Source organism: Muntiacus reevesi, chromosome 9 (genome assembly GCF_963930625.1).
Source record: "Muntiacus reevesi chromosome 9, mMunRee1.1, whole genome shotgun sequence".
Taxonomy (NCBI): domain Eukaryota; kingdom Metazoa; phylum Chordata; class Mammalia; order Artiodactyla; family Cervidae; genus Muntiacus; species Muntiacus reevesi.
In genome coordinates, this window is record NC_089257.1 from 57,872,298 (window position 1) to 57,890,281 (window position 17,984).

Consider the following 17,984-nt stretch of genomic DNA (forward strand, 5'->3'; position numbering starts at 1 on the left):
CAGAAAGTCAGGGAGAGGGTGAGGGAGAGATGTGGGTGCCGGAGAAGGAAGAGGGCAGGGCAGAAACGTCTGAGGACAAGTGCTTCCCTGGGCATCCGTCAAAGGGTTAAAATGCCCCACGCCCGGAGTGGGAGGGGGGCACGGCACCCAGGCTCTTGGTAAGCCCCGAAGCTGAAGCTGAGCCAACTTAAGAAGCCAGGTGCCTTGGTGTCCTAAGGCAGGTGAGCTGCCCAGGACCACCTTAAATAGAGTCCTCACCCTTTCCCAGCAAGGCGTGGCAGGCACAGCGCTGCGAGCTCCCAGCAGTTCACAGCACTCTAGTTCTCTTCCCTGCTGGGGACATCGCCTCTCCAGGCTCAGGATGAGGCAGTTCCTTGTGGTGGCCCAGCAGCGCCCCCAGTCACCTGGGGCCAGGAAATCTTTTAAGGTGGCCACAGAGGCCTGGTGCAGGATTTAAATATTTTATCATCATACAGGGCCCCATGAAGATTCAGACAAGACCCAGCATCAAGTGAGGAGGGACTGAGATTTTTCAACATCAACTCGAACACTGGACTCCCAGGAAAAGGAGACACGGCTCTTCTTACAATCCTCCAAGCTGAGGTCCAGGAGTTCCAGCCCCAGCAACTCCTCTGACCATGCCATTCCTTTTTGTCCTCCCTTAGATTACTGACTATCTGGGTCAGTAATACGGATGGGTGAGAATGAACAAAGAGGAGATTAATTATGACATAGCAACCGTCAACTGAACCATAATAAGGCTTTACCCTGTAACTTGCCCCAAAGCAATCAGGATATCCATTTGTGCTATAGGCACACCACCTACACTTGACCCTCTAAGGTGACACTTAAGAAAAACAAGAGTGCAGATAATTACTTGTTCATGATCTGCCTTCCTCCTTTTAGATGATCAGCTCCATGAAGGCAGGGGAAGTATATGGGTTCAGCTTTATCTTCCCAGTTTAGTAGGAATGCTTGCCCAGTAGGGGTCTGATAAGTCAGTGTTTAATTGAAGTGACCTCATTCAAACCTAACTCAAGCACTGTTGTCTCTCTCCAGCGTCCAGATGGTTCTGCAGAAATACTGGTAAAGATATCCTTGGGTGATGGAATTTCTCTCCATCCATAGCCCCCATATGGGACACCACACTGAAACACTTACAAGACTTCTGAAGACATCTGCGGTTATATTTCTTAAGCTCCTTGAGCTTGTCCCTCAGCCATACTGTCAGCCTAGATATTATAGGGATGCAGAGATTCCAGAAGTGTATATAGTTCTCCTTTACAACCAAGATAATTATTCTCTCAAAGGACCTTCCAGGACCTGTGACCCAGTCCCTAGGCTAATGTCACTTAGAGTACTCCACGAAGATAAGAATACTCTCATTCTGCCCATCAACTGCTCTGATCGCAGGTGACACATAAAACCTGGATCAAAGCTTTCCAAGTATTACATTAGAAACACTAATGCAACATTCAAATTTTTTAGCTTTTACCCTTTATCTATTATTTTTTAAACCCCCCTTTGCTTCACAATTAATAAGTAAGACTTTATTGAGGGCAAGCATTATCTCACTGAAACCTCACACACATTATGAACTAGTTAACTCTCATTATTTTCCAGGTAATACAGCTAATGGAGAGGTGCAAGACAAGACCTGGTAAACTAGAGTGTAGTGTCTTGATTTGTTTAATGCCAACCAACAAGCTGCAACCTTGGGATTTGAATGCAGGCATGGCCAACTCCAACATCCAGTCTCTCGATCATAATGTATGTTGATGAAAGAAAAATCTTCTCCATCATCAGACAAGCTGATGATAAGGGCCAACGTGCTCCCAGAACAAAAAGAATCCAGGCCACAGGTAAAAAGAAGACTAAATCAAGCTAGCTTCCTCTTCCTTTAACTGATGAGTTAGCTGGCTTGCATGTCACTGTGTGTATGTGATGTGAGGAGCACCCTGAGCTTCCTCATTCAGTATATGTTCCCTTACCTTCTCATAGAGGACAGTCTGTTTTGTATGTTTTGAAAAGTTCCCTGACAGGTAAACTGTCAGCACCAACGTAATTCTATATTAATCTGTGTATGATCAGGCAGATGCGTTAGACTCTCCTGTTTCTGCCTGACTCAAATCTGGCTGGCCACTCCTTGATACCCATATTTCAAGAAGGGCAAGAATTAAAAAAAAAAAAAAAAACTAAACTCAGATTTCTATTTCTGGCAATATGGTAGACTAGATATCCTGATGGTCCTTCCCGCTAACAACTAAAAAATGCTGCATAAAATAAAACACTAACAAAGAGAGAAAAATTCTTTTAAAAAAGCTTGCTGAGTTATCAAAACAGGAATATTCAGAGGCACAAATGTAGTGAGTGCAGAAACCCATAAAATCAAGGGACGCCTTGAGGATACATTTTTAGAACCTGTGAAACTGGGTTTCAGTTCTGATGGCCTCACAGAGCACATTGGACAAGGGACAAAGTCAAAAGCCCACTTGTGTGAGGCCATTTCCTTCTCCAGGGGCTCTTCCTGATCAGGGATCGAAGCTGGGTCTCCTGCACTGCAGGCAGATTCTTAACCACTGAGCCACCAGGGAAGCCCTATGTGAGGCCAAAAGCCTGCTAATGTGAGAGGTGCAAGAGAAGACCCAGTAAAGCAGGTCCTGCTAACTACACTCTCACCACAAGGGTGAACTTGAAAGATGCGGTGCTGCTGAGGATATAAGAGGAAAACTGTCTTCAACCTTGACAGTGAGTGAATGAGGAAGGAAAAACAATCTCCCCTGATAAGTCATAATCACAAACAGATCCTTACACAGATTGTTGCCTAAGAATTTCCTAAGCAACTCACTAAAAAAAAAAAAAAAGTCCAGAAAAGGAAGGCTGTAACCACAGTAAGATTAAGAACATATGATCATCAGCATTGACCACAGAAAAGACAAGATTTTTCAGAGGAAGACTGCATAACATATGTAATTGGATTATGTAATAACTGGACTAAATCAGAGTTTATTTTAAAAATTCTATAAATTAATAAGAAAAAAACACAATGAGAAAAATAGACAAACGATTTGAATAAGCACTTTCAGAAGAGGAAATGATCAATAAATATATGAAATGGTGCTCAAGTTTATGACTACTTAGGAAAACGCAAATTTAAACTTCAGTGAGATACCATCTCATACCCAGATGATTGGAAAATTTTAAAAATCTAACAGGGACTTTCATGGTGGTCCAGTGATCAGGACTTCACCTTCGAATGCAGAGGATGAGGATTCGATCCCTAGTTGGGGAGCTAAGATCACATATGCTTCACGACCAAAAAACCAAAACATAGAAACACTATTGAAACAAATTCAATGAAGGCTTCAAAAAATGGTCCACATAAAAAAAAAAAAACAAAAAAAACCAAAACGATCTTAATAAAATAAAAAGTCTAAGTTTAACAATATCAAGGTTGGAATATCAAGGTTGAAATAATATCAAGGTTAGTTTGATTACCTAAGGAAACTACTGGGTACTATGTAGGCAGGCTGAAGACATGCCTCCCCTAACGTCTAAAGTCAGGGCTCACGTGAGAAACTTCACACAGCGCTGAATGTGACCACGTGGTTTGCAGGGACCCACCAAAACACTGGGGAAAAGTATCTATCAACAACAGGAGGGAAAATTAACTGCTATTTTCTTGATCTGGGATAGTATAACATGCCTGCATGCTCAGCTGCATCCAACTCTTTGCAACCCTATGGACTGTATGTAGCTCGCCAGGCTCCTCTGTCCATGGAATTCTCCAGGCAAGAATACTGGAATGGGTAGCCATTCCTTTCTCCAGGATATCTTCCCAACTGAAGGATCAAATCTGCATCTCCTGTGTCTCCTGCATTGGCAAGTGGGTTCTTTACCACTGAGTCACCTGGGAAGCCCTAGTATATAGCAATAGCATACATAAAATGTATAAATTACTGTCACACACAAAAAAAATGGATGAATCTCAGAAACAATGTTGAACAGAGGAAGTGAATCAATGAAGAACACCTACAGGATGATTATATATATATATATATAATATATATAAAACACATAAGAGATAGATAAAAGTGAAAGTGTTAGTTTTGCCCAAGTAACACTCAGTTTTGCCCAACTCTTTGTGATCCCACGGACTGTACTCTGCCAGGATCCTCTGTCCATGGAATTCTTCAGGCAAGAATACTAGAATGGGTTGCCATTCCCTTCTCCAGGGGATCTTCCCAACCCAGGGTGTCTTCTGCATTGCACCCAAGTCTCCTGCATTGCAGGCAGATTCTCTATCATCTGAACCACCAGGGAAGCCTGAGATAGACAGATTGAAGCCAGACATTTTATAGCCATATAGATAGAGAATTTGTATAGAGAGATACTCTGTACCCATAAAATGAAAAGTCAAGGGGATGACACAGCCAGCATTTAGGGAGGCGGTCACCTCTGGAGGGTGGGAGGACAGTGTGGTCAGTAGGATGGGTAAGAGGTACCGTTGTGTTCACCTGGCACCTGCCTTCACCTATTTTTGTGAACAGACTTGATGAAAGGGCAGGACGGTGGTGGGGGAAGGGCTGACAAAGACAACCTTTTATGTTATATGCATTTTCCAAAATCTCAGTTCAAAAAATTGATCTCCCCAGTCACAAATATTCACAAGTTGGCTGCATGCCCAAGGTTCGGTTCACAGAAGAAGGTTGGTTTACATGATTCTAAGCTTCTTGCTGCAGTGGTTCCTTCCAAATGTTACTGGGTTTGGAATGAAGGCTGGAAAAAAGTTCCTTTCTGATTTCAGCTGCCCTGGCTCCCTCCTGACCCCCAGGAGCCTGAGGTCTCACCCACCCTGGTGCTGTTCCTCTGCTAACCCGACAATATCACAACTGGACTTTCGGCCTCTTCTGTGAGTCGGGGCCAGAATGGTGAGAGGGGCCTTTCAACCAGAGCACACAGCTGGTGACCAATAACCGGACACCCGAGGCCCCCAGCCAAGGGACGCTTTGCATCTGTGAGCCCGAGCGAGAACTCAGCCCCGCGACTCCCACCTCCCCACCGGAGGCTCTTTCCTCTTTCCGGCAGCAGACGCACATGCCTCCTCACGACCTTGGGAAGTCAGTCACTGGGAGTGGAGCTATCTGGAGCAGAAAATAGATGGACAACGCGGTCCCCGCAGGCCCGCCTTCCCCCTTGCTCTCGGATCTGCACTGCCCTCGCTCTGCCCCTGCTCCTGAGGAGTGCCGCAGTTGCAGGGTAGAGCCGCATGCCTCCAGGAGCTGGCAAAAACTGGGGCAGAGCAGTGCTGCAGTCACACGCTGGGGAAACAGAGCTCCGCGCTCAGGCAGGGGGAGTCGTCAGGCGCCCAGAGTGTTATATTTAAGGAGCATTTTGGAGGTCAGGAAGCTAGCGGAGAGGAGCACTGGGGGGGAGGGGGAGCCTCCTGAACACTTCGACAACTAGCCTCCACACCTCTTCCTCCAGCCAGAATTCCACACTGCGGTCAACAGAGGCTGTGTGAGGGGACGGCAGATGGCCAGAGCTGCGCCCATCAGGTGCTCGCCACCACTTCCCCGTCCCTCCTCCCTTCCTCCCCGCCCCCCTCCTCCACTTCCCCCCCTCCTCCACTATTAGTCACGGGCTCTGGGGTGACAGTGTGGGCTGCAGGCATTGGCTTTGCCTTCTGGTTGGTCGGCACCCAGCCTGGAGCCTCTTGAGCCCGCCCCACCCCTCCGGTGCACGGACCTCTGCCCTCAAGCCCCGCGGGCCACTCTAGGGAGGAGCGGCTCAGGCCAAGGAGTAGCTGGGGTGGAGAGGCTCGTGGGGAAGGCCAGCCAGGCTCTGTTCCTTTGAAGGACGCTTCCTTCTGCCTCTGCACCCCAGGGATTTGCTTAGGGTGCTGGACAGACAGACTCACCTCCCCCCACCAACCCCAGCCTTCTTTGCCCCTCCTTCACAATCTGCTGATCCAGAAGGTTCCTCCAGGCAACTAACAGGATGGACAAGGTCAAAGCCAAACTCTGGTAGGCTTCATCCCACCCCCTCTTCATCCGGACCAGAGAGGAGGGAGGGAGACGGGATGGAGGCGGGCGGCCAGGGCTTCCACACACGGGTGTCAGTCCACGCGAGTTTCGGACGGCCTCCCGTGCGTTAGGTCTGGGGTTCTCACAACAAGCCAGCGAGGTGTGACTAAACCACGCAGGATGGAAGGAGAAACTGAGGCCCTGGGAGGCCTCGTTCTCATCCTACTCCCAACCCTGAGATCAGGTGGGGGTTGGTGAAGACAGCAAAAGCTAGGGAGCAAAGCCCTGGGCCCAGGAATCACAAAGGCCGCTCTCCAGCCCAGGCCCCGCTCTCTCTCATCCAGGCCAGGATGGGAACTGCCTCCCCTGCTCTCCTGGGCACGGAGGCCAGTTAAGCCCTCCCTCCCTGTCTGCTGAAGCAGCTCTTGACATCCCCTCTCTGTGATTATTTCTCGGCTTGATGAAAGGAGACAGGACCATCCTGGGCCCCGCTCTGTATGGCAGTGAAAAAACCCAGAGGGGACTGGCCTCCTGCTCTTTATCCTGCCTTCCACTTTTCCTCCGAAGTCCCTCCCTGCTTCCCAAATACCTGACTGCCTGACTCGGTGCTGCTTCACCTGTAGGGCTTCTTCAGTAGGGGCTTCCCTGGTGGCCCTGTGGTAAAGAATCCACCTGCTAAGACAGGAGTCGCCAGTTCGATCCCTGGGTCGGGAAGATCTCCTGGAGAAGGAAACGGCAACCCACTCCAGGATTTTTGCCTGGAGAATCCCATGGACAGAGGAGTCTGGTGGGCTTCAGTCCACGGGGTCACAAAAAAGGAGGACACAACTGAACGACTAAACAACTCTTTCATTAGCGGGTCCTGGATCACAACTCCTTCTGCTGCTAGACAGAAGGGCGGCCCCTAGGAGGTAAACGCCCTCCTATCACACCTTGGAGAAACCCCACCCCCTAGGAGAGGGGAACGTGGCCTCATTTCACTCCTCATTCTAATTACACTCATAGCAAAAGGAAACATGTCTGCTCCCAGATGGAAGAAACAAGGAGATTTCTATTTACCCCCGCTGCTCCTTCCTGGTTTACTCTCTGGAGAAATTCAGGGTGACTGATGGTGTCAGGGACCCTGGAGGATGCACATAAACCCAGGTTTTCTGAGCGCCCATACACCCACAGCCAGCTGCTTCCTGCTCTCCTCCCACCAAATGGAGATTTCTCCTTTCTCAACTAAGTGACATATGAGAATTGCCATTAACAGATAGCTGAATCAAGTGTTAACTCATTTTCACAGTGGAAGTCTCCAGGCCAAGGACAAGACAAGAATCTCTTGCAGGCAGAGAAACTGCTTGCTTGCTGAGAAGGACCAGCAGAGAAAAGTTGCATTCTTAACTGACACAGGCCTGACACCAGTCCTGGAGATATGCTTTGTGGTTCAGCACAAGGATTCTGAAACTGGGACTTGAGTTCAAATCCGTATTGAACAAGCCGCGTGACCCTGAGCTAGTCGCTTACGCCTCGGCTCTATCTATAAAAAAGCGATGATGTCAACAATCCATGACAATGACACAACGAGTGACATAATATAGAGTAAGTGCTCAACACTTTTTAACCCTTCTTTTGATTATTCTCAACCAGGGACCGCAGACCACCACTACCCACTGCAGAAGAACCACAGGTTCCATTTCTATGCTTCCTGAACTACTTCTTCTCCTTTGCCAAAGTTTCTCATGTTTCCTATTTTTCTGGAGATGTTTGGGTGGTTTTATTTTGTGATATTTCTGTTAGGTCAGTCAGCTATTTATTTATTCAACAATAACTATACTCATTGAGTGGCTAATGTGTTCATAACTCAGGCAAACCAAGATGATATTTCAATGATCAATCTGATATCATTCTTGAGCTCTAAAAGCTCATAAGCTAACAAGGAACACAAGGCATGGGCTTTAAGTAGTTATATTAAATCTAACATAAAGTTTAAAGCAATAAGTCCCATTAGAGAGACACAGCTAATCAGAACGGCAGAGTACTTCTGTTTTTCAAAATGAAGATAGGTTTGTAATCATTATGCCAATTTTTCAATCAACTAATGAGTAACGGTGAATGTTCTCAGCTAAACCTATATTAAATCTGTGATAATTATTTCTTGATTAGTATGGCCTTAAGTCAAAAGAGTTAGTCAGAAAAAGGATCCAATATTTGTCATCACCCTCTACGGACACCAGAACTTCCTCTTTGCATGACAGGTGTCTAGAAATAGTGCCTTCGGAACATATTGCTATGATCGCTGCCAATAAATACAGGTTTATTTGGATGGAGCAGGCTGTGTCTAAAAGGATGCATTCTGAAGTTTCACTTCCTACATCAGGATATTTTCTCATTAGCATCTTAAAGTTGAAAATTAAATGTTTAAAGATGATTCAGGCCACTATACCTACGATATTAAGATGACGATAGACAGGAAACTGGCATAATCATGAGTGAACCTAAGAGCCCAGGTTGCAGAGGTCCTCAGGAAATGCACCTGTGTCCTCCTGTAACTCAGCCCCCAGTTACCTGTGCTGCTTCAGGAGTGCCCAAGTGCTGGCCCGCACCATGATGTATCCACACAGATCCACAGACAAGTGAGAAAAATAAGGGCAATGTGGGTAAGCTCCCTAAAACTAAATATACTGAATTTTTAATTTTTAATAATTCATCCTTTTAAATTTTGAGTTTAAATCCTCACTAAATACTGGGTTGGCAAAAAATTCATCTGGGTTTTTCCATAAGCTGGTACAGAAAATCCCAAACCAACCTTTTGGCCAACCCATCACAAACGGCGGTAGTGGCAGTTTCCACTTTTTAGTTCCATTTAGTCCTGTTGTTACTTTTTATGGGTTAAAAAAAAAATATGTGGCAATTCTAGATCAGTCCATCGACACTTTTCAATTTCTCTACAAAACCCACAAAGCTCAGACTATCCTATGAAGAAGGCCTTCTCAGTTCCAAGATTTCACACTGCACTTGAAAGAGAGCCTCCGCCTCGTAACTGCTGATGCAAAATCTGAAAAGCTTCTCCAGTCCAATCTCCAGTCCTAGGGGGCTGTCTGGGTCACAGAGGTTCCTAATCTAGTCTTTTTTTTTTTTTTTAATTGAGATATAATTGACATATAACATTATGATAATTTCAGAAATACAACATAATGGTTCCATGTATGTAGTTACTAAAAAAGATCACTACAGTAACTCCAGTTAACATCCATCCCCACCCACATAGCTACAACTGTTCTTATAGGACCTAATCCAGGTCTGACTGTTTGAACAATGTCTTGGAAATAAGACTGTGCCTCCCAAACATACATGTGTAAAAACTATAACCGCTTCCCTGGGCTCTCATACAAATTCCCAGTTGTTCTTGAATACCTTCACCTTGATGTCCCATGGGCACCTCAGAGACAGCACCAACAAACGAAACTCCACACCATCCTTCTACATCTCCCCCTGACCATGACCTCCTGAGCCTATTGCAATAGAAGGCACCACCCAGTCAGAGACTTGGAATTCATCCCACATGCCTTCTGTCCTGCCTCCCATTTAATTAGGCATAAAGTCACATCAGTTCTGGGGCTTCCCAGGTGGTGCTAGCGGTAAAGGACCCACCTGCTAATGCAGAAGACGTAAGAGATGCAGGTTCGATACCTGGGTCGGGAAGATCCCCTGGAGGAGGGCAGGGCAACCCACTCCAGCATTCTCCCCTGGAAAATCCCATGGACAGAGGAGCCTGACGGGCTATAGTCCATGGGGTCACAAAGAACTGGACCCGACTAAAACAACTTAGCATATATGAGTGGGGGAAGACAGATGTGGAAAACGTAAGTGTCAGAGATAGCACAAAATGAGGAAAATTCTAATGATCTGTCTACCTTGCAGTCAAAGAATACTTTTTCAACAGCAGACCTGAGGCTATCTTAAATAAAGTCCTTCAACTGCTCCCAGTATTTACACAGGACTAAGGCGGTCCTGATGGGTCAACTCCCACTTCCTTCTCCAGTTTCATCATCTGCTTCCCATCTTCCACACTCATCCTATGCTCCGATCAGGCACAACTACTTGCGATGACCTGGGCTTTGCCACGTGCTTCTGCCTCACTACTGTTCAGTGAACTTCTCTGACGTGCAGGCATTTTACCGAAAGTATTTAATCCTCACAACCATCCTGTAGGGGGGACGATATCACCCTCATTTACAAAGGGAGAGACTGAGACTAGGAAACGTCAGGATAACTCGCTCACGTTCACTGAGCCAGAAAGCATGGACTGCCAGCATTTGAACTCAGGCCTGTCCAGCTCCAAATTATAACCAGACCATCTCTGTCCCCTTGTCCATGCAATAAACTCCCACCCATGCCTCAGATCAAATGTCACTTCCTTTAGAAAGCTCTGATGCCTGCACAGGCAGCATCCAATAGTTCTTTTGTGCTTCCCTGGTGACTTGAGCTTCTATTACAACCCTTACTACCTTTGTGCCATCATAATCTGTCTATTCATCTGTCCTCCCCAAGAACCCATGAGGAACAAAGTGCTCGCAGTGATCCTGTGTTATTCATCAAAAACTTCCACATATTGAATCTCTACGGGTGTATAATCGGCATTTAATAAACATTTGTTGAGTGAATGGATTAATGAATGCTTACCAACCTGTTTTCTCAAGGCTGAAATGGAAACTCTTAGGACACAATTTATCATCTACTTATGTTAACAGTCATGTCAGGACATCCGCTGACCCCAGTCTGAAACTGCAACCTTAGAAAAAGAGTAGCACCATCTCAATGCAATAATGCAGACTCCCAGAGATGAAGTCACACCTCTAAAAGCCTGCCTCCAGGAACTGAATATAGTCTAAATAGGCAGGACTCTCATCAAAAGTGACACCTTCTACTAAAAGTTATTTCAGTGGCGGGTAATTGAACCCAAGTGTGGAGGACAGAGGAGCGTGGTGGGCTATAGACCATGGGATTGCAAAGGGTTGGACATGATTTAGCAACTTGACAACAACAATAAACTGAATCCAATATATTGGGAGCTGAAGGGATCCAGGGAACAGGATATCAGATATTACAGAGGAAAGGTAAGGGAGATGCATTTACAGCTATTTAGACATTTTAAGGTCTTCTCAGGTGGCTCAGAGGGTAAAGAACCTGCCTGCCAATCCAGGAGATGCAAGAGACTTGGGTTTGATCTCTAGGTAGGGAAGATCCCTGGAGAAGGAAATGGCTATGCACTCCAGTATTCTTGCCTGGGAAATCCACGGACAAAGGAGCCTGGTGGGCTACACTCCACGGGGTTGCAAAAGAGTCGGACACAACTTAGTGACTAAACAATAACAAGACATTTAAAAATGACATCCACATCATAATAAGTCAGTTACCAGTGAGTCACATTATGAAATTTTACTCCAGGGTTCCTGCATGTGCACAACATCCTCCAGTGTCAGCGTGTCAACCACAACGTACAGGTTTTCTTTGTAGCTGGGTTGCAAAATGCAAGCAGACTCTTTATGGGAGTTAAAAGAGTTTTAAACTTTCCTGAGTTATGAGCCCTCTGTGATCTGATGAGAGCTGTGGATATTCTTTCCAGAAAAATACAGAGATAGGAAATTCTGTCTACAAATGATTGAGGCTCCTGGACCCTCTCCTGAAGTCCATCCAAGGACCTAAATGGTTCAGGGACCCAGACTGAAAACACTTGAACTACACTCCCCCCGAAAGATTTGGGTTAGAAAAGGTTAAAGAAAAAGAATCAACGCTAGGGTTAAATGTTGTCTGTTTACTTGACCAATCAGATTCCCTCTTGTGGTCAAGGTCCTGAACACAAATGTTAGCCTCAGGAAAGGTTCAGTTCCAAGGTCTGTTTTTTTTTTTTTTTTTTTTTGCCTGATTAGATAATCCACAATTTAGACAAAGGAAGGACAAAAACCCGAGAAAAATGAAGCCTATTCCGTTTCTACCTCCAAAGGCAAATGCAAACACAAATCTCCAAACTAACTGTGGAATCACTCCCCCACCCCCGCAAACCACACCTTTCCCAGAGCACTCACCACCACAGCCCCTTGAGAGCCGGCTGAGTGATCCCAAACCACTTACAACTGGAAGAGGTAGTTGACTAGCAGGTTTCTAAGAGGTAAGCCTGACGAGAGATGACACTTGACATCACAGAGAGCAGCCAGACAGCAAACTGCTTGGAGCACACTGTTTTGGATCCAAACACAGTTGCAGATGCCGGCTCCCGCGGCTGCCACAGCACACAGCTAAGGGAGTAGAGCACCTTGCACTATGCATGCTCAGTGTGGCTGCTCAAATGTTTGTGGAAGGAAGGAAAGAGACAGGAAGGGTGGGGGTACTGAGGGGGGAAATGTGGTCCAAGAATCCAGGCAGGCCTGTTCTCATTCAGTTTTGCTCTTTCTAGCCCCTGTCTGCAAGAAAAAGGAAGTATTTGACAGAATCTAAGCTCATTAAAACAACACATGCATGTCATTTTCACCATTATGCAGACGAGGAGATGAAAGCCCAGAGAGGTTAAGTAACCTGGATCAGAGCACACAGCATGTGGAAGTGGGAGGAAGAGGCTGAGAACTCAGCGGAGCTGAGACGCATCCTAGCTGCTTTAACACATTACTGCCCACAGCATCATTGCTGGCTGGAGCTCCTATCTCCCTCTCTCTTCCATACGCACATGGGGTACCCAACCTGCTCCAGAAGTCTGAGCCTCGTCCAATCTTCCATCTCGGAGAGAAAGGAGACCCTGCCATCGGCCAAAGAGGAAAGGCCCCCAAGCCAAGCCCTGAGATTCTGGAAGGACCACAGGGGCTTACACACTCAGCCTCCTTGGCCCCCCATCCACCCTTAATGGCTCAAGCTCCTTGTTTGGGGAAAAAAACACACAGAAAAACAAATTGCAAATTGCAAGCAGGAGTCAGGAGAGATTAGAAAGCAATCTCAGGGACGCCCTCTAGCGTGCCCACAGCGTCCCCACGACACAGCTGCGGGCGCGATTCCCTAAGATGCCCAGGCCTGCACTTCCATTGGGGCATCAGACGAGTGGTGGGAGGGGCAGCCGCCACCTCCACCACTCAGAGCCAAACCCCTCGCCAATCCCAAGGCCAACGTTTGCTGCAGGATGACAGGCAGTCTCTGCTCTCAAGACTGTCCAGCCCACGCCGACCCCACCCGGGCCTTATACAGCAGGCCGAGGGAAGAGAGGAGCAAAGGAAGGTGAAACGAGAGAGTCGAGGTGGCACAGATGGGCTAAGACAGCACTGCGGCGCGGGGAGGAGGCAGGGAGAACAAGGGAGAAGGGTGACAGAAAAGACACAGGATAAAGGTCAAGCAAAACCGAGGCAAAGCTAACAAGACAGACAACACGCACACACACGGGTCAGCCCAATCACAGCTACAGGTCACCGCCCCCACCCGCCAGGCTTCCAGGCACACAGAGGTGGGGCGAGTGCCCTGGAGCGCCCGGCCTTCCCCGCCTCCCCAGGTCCTCACTCTCGCGCCATTTCCCTCCGCTCTGATGCGGCCCCTGGATGCTCTCCCAGAGGGATGGGCTGAGGGACAGGAGGGGAGAGAAAAGTGAACCGAAGGTAGAACTCGCCAAGCGAAGCCACTTACGCACAGTGCGGCCGGCAGCATTTCCATCCTACCTTTGCTGTCGCCATATCAGCCGGCTCCATGATCGCGGCTTGGCCTAAGGGGCAGCGGCGCCGTCCAAAGAGAAAAGGCAGAGTCACAAAAGTCCACCCGGAAAGAACAGACTGCCCCTCTGTAGGTCAGGGGAAATGAGAGGCCTGTTTCCAAGCTTTGGCCCCGGGACCTCCTCCGCTGGGGGCAGAGAGCAAAGAGCCTTGGGGTCCCCCCCGAACGTCGGGGGCCTGCCCCTGTTCCCACAGACGCCCACTTCGGGCTGAGTCAGGGGGCCCTTCGTCCCAGGAGTTAAGTGCAGATCTCGCCAGGGCTCCCCCTGCTGGGGGAGAGCTCACAGAGATGAAGGCCCTGCCCTCCCATCACCGGGCCAAGTGGTACCCACAGGTCAGGGCGAGGGGAGCTCGTGGGAAGAGGCCAGCTGGCGGGTGCTGAGCAAGTGCTGGGGGTAGCAGGACGGGAGAAGGCTGGGGGGGCGGTGGGGTGCGGGTGTGAGGACCTCAAGAAGAAGGGACAGGCCCTCAGATGGAAGCAGAAGGTGCTGTGCAAGGAAGTGCCAGAGCCACAAAGCCAGAGCCCGGCAGGCAAGGCCGAGAATGCAGAGGGAGAGGAATACGCCCGGTGAAGCCACTCACCTTGCAATAACATTCAGACTGACTGAGGCCTACACAGGAGCCGGAGCGGGCGGCTCACACCCCCCCACTCCACTCCCAGAGACTCACAGCCTCTGTCTAAAGGTACATGAGAGCAGCCGGCAGCCGGCTGGATCTGCAGAGGCCCCTGGCTCTCTCTGGAGCAGCCTGATTGGAGGAGCAGGATGACTTCATCCGGCCCCATTCATCACTCTAGGTTTCCTGCCCAGCAGGGACAGGCCGCTCCGCTGGCAGTGACTACCGCTTCCTCTCTGGCCCATTTCACCCGGGCAACCTGGGATAGGCTTTGGCAGTCAGGACAGCCTCGGGGAGAGGGATCAGAGCGCCCCGGGCCCTACGGGGAAAGGGCACGGGCTTCTGGAATTTGTGGGGAAATGCAGAGCCTCTACTTAAAGCACAGTACACGTATCCATTCCTCCGAGTCTGCCAGGTGTCAGCAGCAGCAAGAATGCAAAAGAGCAGCTCCGCTCCTCGGAACCAGCAAGGAAACAAGCTTGTGTGCTCTGGTGAAGCTCCAGTCTTCCTGCTGGAGTTCAACCTAACACACTGGCATCTTTAGATCTTTCTCCCAATCAGAGAGAACCACCTACGGACGAGCAGGTCAATATCCCGGGGCATCCCTAAGTACCTCCTTCCATTATTCCACAGCAGCGCTTCTAAAGTGCTAACCTGGGCTTGCTGTTAGGGACAAGGATTCCTTCAAGCCTGCAATTTCAGACCTGCAAAAAGTTATAGGTGGGTGAGACCTTAAAGTTTCAGCTCCTTTTTACAGAGAAGAAAACCAAGACCCCGCGAAAAAGCAAAAGGATCCAAGAAAGTTCTCCCAGCACTTGTTTCCCAATTCCACACAGATTTTCCCTCAGGGGTGGTGAGATCCTGAGAGAATTGATGCCCTCATTCCCCAACTTCTGCAACCCAGCCCCCAGAGCACAGAAAACCCAGCAAAGCAAGGGTTAAAGGGAGAGATTAAAATATATCGAATAAAAGAAGAAGGCAGTGACCTGAAGTCTCAACCCTTACCACCTGCACCTGCCCTCATTCTTTCTAGTACCTGCTTCTGTTCAAGCCTGATTTCACAAGGAATCCAAGCAGTCAGGTAACCAGCACATCAAGGAAAGAGTTTTCCAAAAGAATGATTACATCAACAATTCCCTAGTTTATTTTACCAGCATCTGTGGGTCTGGCAGGAATAATAACAGTAGCAATTCCCATTGGTACAGTGCTCCATAATTTACATGTTTGCAAATTCATTACCTCATCTGACACTTTCAGGCAATCAGTGAGGCAATATTGTTTTCCCCATTTCACAGATAATGAAACTGAGATTCAGAGACTTTAAGTGACTTGCCGAAGGTCACACAGGCAGCACAGCAGAGACTCAAACCCATGTTCACTGACTCTAAATCCCCTTCCACTAAACATTATTTTATCAAATTTCTCACCGCTCAATCTGTCCTCAACTCCTGCTTCCCAGGACTACAAACTCACATAAAATCTCAGTTAATTTGTAGCTTCCCTTTGAGACTCCACCTTTCTGTTGAAGATGGCAAATTAGAAAATACACGATCAAACATTAGAAGAAAAAAAAATCCTGGACCCATCTAGAGGGTACTGTATAAATTTAGCAAATCTCCTGTGTCTGATGGAAACTGCTTTTAAAAAGAACCATTAATGGGCTTCCCTGGTGGTGCAGTGGATAAGAATCCGCCTGCCAGTACAGGGGACAAGGGTTCTATTCCTGGTTCGGGAAGATTCCACATGGCTCGGGCTACTATACTAAGCCCATGCTCTAGAGCCCTCGAGCTGCAACTACTGAGCCCGTGTCCTGTAACTACTGAAGCCTGCCTGCTCTAAGGCCTTTGACCCACAATGAATGAGCCCCTGTGCTGCAACTAATGAAGCCCAACCACCATAGAGACAGCAAGTTACAACTACTGAGCCTGAGTGCTGCAATTACTGAAGACCGTTCACCTAGCGCCTACGCTCTGCAACGAGAAGCCACCGCAATGAGAAGACCGTGCACCACAGCGAGAGAGTAGCCCCTGCTCTCCAGAACAACAACAACAAAAAAGAATCATCAAAGATTCATTCATATATGAGCATTGAAAAGGAGACCAAGACACCTGACCAAATTGATTAACCATCAAGATTAAAATTAAGGAGGGAAAAAAGATGCATATCCTGGTCCCTGGAGGTACATTCTTTTCCAGCCATCATCAACACCAGACAGATCACTGCTCCCTTCCCTTTCCCATCTTAACTCTATCAGCCAAGGGCCACCAAGTTCCATAAACCTAAATGAAAAAGGACAAGGATGAGAGTAACAGAAAATCATGCAGCCCAATGAATTGTTTTTCATTAACTCATTGCCTGGTTTCCATAAGCCCTAGACTATTGTCACAGATACTTATTCAACCTGAAGTGAGTAAGAGACTTGGTCAGTATCACAGTGGTGAAATTCCATCATACTCCCACAAAAATAGCAAAGGTGTGGGGCGTGCCAGACCCACATCTGTCAGCTCTGCTCACAGGCCAGGAATATGCTTTCTTACTCTTGCTGTGGCCCGCAGGCCTCTCTGTTCCTGGGCTTGACAGTCTGATGTACAAACAGATGGAAAGCAGAAGTTGGTACCCACAAATGAGGATATTCTGCTTCATAAGAATCACACAAAAACCAGACCATGTTAATGGGACTTCACCCAGTCTCCCCAGGGACCAAACACATTCACCTACTCAGTTCTTAAAAGCATCCACTTCACACAGCCCTGGATGATCAGCTTGGAGACGGCGTTTAGAAGGGGTGCTTCACCAGAAACATTCATGTGTATTTTATAAAACAATTCACATGCCCTGAACTCAGAGGAGGGCAGAGGAGAGTGCTACTAGCTATAGAACAGACAACCTAGAAGCTGGGGCAGCAGGGAGATAGGGGATAGTGCTAAGCTTTAATGAGAGAGAAGAGAAGGATTGTGTCCCTGAGTCCAAAGACACCTCCCCAAAAAAAAGACAGAAAAGAGAATGACATGGAAGGAAAAAAAGGAAAGAGAAGTTAATGCAGAGTATCTAATTAAGAAGCCACTGAGTCTGCACCTCTGCTACTTACCAGCAAGAAATTGATCTGGATGATTCCTTATAGGATAAATAACTCCTCTATTCCATGCATTTGCTTTCTGAACTAGAAATCAGAAGCTCTCCGACAGCTTAATCTCCTTACATTTTGCCTAATGTTTACTGAAAATATAGAAAGACCAACAGATAGATAGATAGACAGGCCAACAGGTAGACAGACAGATAGATAGGCAGAGAAAGGTTGCGGGGGGAGCTCTTTATAACATCACTACAACGTTTTCTCTCCAGGGCAGTTACTCAAACTAATTACGTGCATGCTGCCTGCTCAGTCGCTCAGTCATATCCGACTCTTTGCGGCCCTATGGGTTGTAGCCCACCAGGCTCCTCTGTCCATGGGATTCTCCAGGCAAGAATGCTGGAGTGGGTTGCCATGCCCTCCTCCAGGGGATCTTCCCAACCCAGGGATCGAACTTGCATCTCCTTCATCTCCTGCATTGGCAGGCAGGTTCTTTACCACCAGAGCCACCGGGGAGGCCCAATTACTTTAGACGGGATATTATAT

At 47.8% G+C, this 17,984-nt stretch overlaps 1 protein-coding gene across 8 annotated transcripts in view; it reads right to left on the reverse strand.

Moving 5' to 3' along the window:
* Window positions 1-17,984, reverse strand: part of GRAMD1B (GRAM domain containing 1B) — a 196,912-nt gene that overhangs the window by 100,880 nt on the left and 78,048 nt on the right. The window contains exons 1-2 of one of the 8 annotated variants that reach the window (XM_065944322.1): window positions 14,336-14,430; window positions 13,703-13,746 (exon numbers count right to left, since the gene is read on the reverse strand). The exons of the other annotated variants lie outside the window; for them this stretch is intronic. The gene's annotated coding sequence lies outside the window, so the exon portion shown is untranslated. Of the gene's footprint in view, window positions 1-13,702; window positions 13,747-14,335; window positions 14,431-17,984 lie in introns of those variants that run through there. 8 annotated transcript variants of the gene reach the window in all.